We start from the raw sequence: 1,827 nt of genomic DNA, 5'->3' as shown, positions 1-1,827 counted from the left end.
TTTACAAAAATTAACTTCAATCTAGAACTTTTCTATTAAGTACCATGTCTTAAATCAAATCTATGATCCTCGAATAAGTTTAATATTTTGAATATGCAAAGGCCTATGGTACGCATTTGTTAATGCTTTCCCACTCTCAGAGGAAGACTTCCATTTTGAGCTTTATCTCCCATGTGCAATGAAAATTTATTCCTATTCAAGGAATTACAGCTATCTCCAAAAGTGCTACTTGTTGCTATGTCTACAATCTGTGTCATATCATGGAAAGGACCCTAGACATACAGTAAAATAATCTACCATTTACTATGTGACCCTCGATAAGTCACTGAAGCTCTCTGAGCTTGTTCGCCCTTTGTTTTGAAAACATTAAGCTCCCCCCACCCATTATATCCTTATCGAGTTGAATGGGATGATGCTAGTGAAAGAGCTTTGCCAACTGCAAAGTGCCACATAAATGTGGGGAATGTTTCATTGTTTTGTCAAAGATGCTGAAGGAGACACTGTCGAGGCACCTTTCAGAATGTCCCTAACGTAACATCATGAGACATTACCTGTTGCAGTGTGCACTGTGATTTTGCAGTGTGCACTGTGATTTTGACTTTGGTGCTGACAATGTGAGACCCACACAAAGAGGACGTAGTTCCACATGTCCACTTTACCACAGAGGTCATGAAATCCAGCCTCTACCCTCCTTCCTCCCAGGTTAGGGGAGCACGTTAAGAGGGGTTGTCAGGTGGGCACTGTCAGTGTTCTCACTGGATGGGTAGGTGGGGATCCGGAGCCTCTGTAGTCATCACTGGTTCTTAGTTATGTTGACCTTGGGAGGGAAAGAGGCAGGTTAAAATCAAAATAGAAAAGTGGAACCACAGACTGGCTTGTATCCCGACTGGCCTGTAACGGTGCGTGTGGTCAGTGTGGCCTCCAGTAACCTTTGACTCTAGAATCAAGAACTTCTGTGTTTGCTACTCTCCCCTCAAAAATGTAACTCTGTGAATGTACATAGCTTGCGCACACTTTTAGCCAGTACCAAAAGCTTAGTCGAAATAACAAATATTTTCAAGGTTTACGTTGATGGTTTACTTAATAACTCTGTTACAGTGACTTAGCACCTCCAGAAATAGCGTATAGCAAAAAGAAGTAATAAAGATGAACTCTGAATTGGTTCTTTGCTATTTTGCGAATCACACAAGCAGCGCTAGGATTAGAAAGAAAGTCATCTTGGCAGAATTATTAGATAGTTACTCAGAAGTTGAAGTAGAGTGAGCACAGTATGTATTGGATAATTATGAACGTACCTGACTATTCAATTATGTTACCAAATGATCATTGTACAAATAACCTCTAATTAGGTATTCCCTGAAAAATGTTAAAGTCATTATTTTATTAAGTGCAATAATTTCTATTTGTCGATCAAGTACCTAGTACTATTTAGGAAGTGTGCCATTGCATAAGAAGACAATGAAAAATTGTTGGGGCAGAAATAAAAGTGAAATAGGAGCAATAGAGTTTATGCCAAACACTGTTTCGATGAGACAAATGCTTGTACATGTGAACTTCATTTCTCATTCCATTTGCTTGGGTCTCAGGGTTGAGAAGACCATCTGCATAGTATTAGCACAGCAACCAAGAGAATCCAGAGCTTGCTTAACTTCTCACAGACAAAACTAAGAGCCAGAGATAACTAGAGAGAGAGAAAGATCTGCTTTCCATGTCCAGGCTTGCTCTTTAAGTTTTTGACATGTCAACAGATAACTCAGTGGCTTTATTCTCAGTGAAAGCAGGTGACAGAAATCAACAAATCATTCATATTTAAAGATGACTACTCAA

This window comes from Propithecus coquereli, unplaced genomic scaffold (genome assembly GCF_000956105.1).
Source record: "Propithecus coquereli isolate 6110/MARCELLA unplaced genomic scaffold, Pcoq_1.0 Scaffold161, whole genome shotgun sequence".
In the NCBI taxonomy this organism is placed as follows: Eukaryota; Metazoa; Chordata; class Mammalia; order Primates; family Indriidae; genus Propithecus; species Propithecus coquereli.
This window is presented reverse-complemented; position numbering follows the sequence as displayed.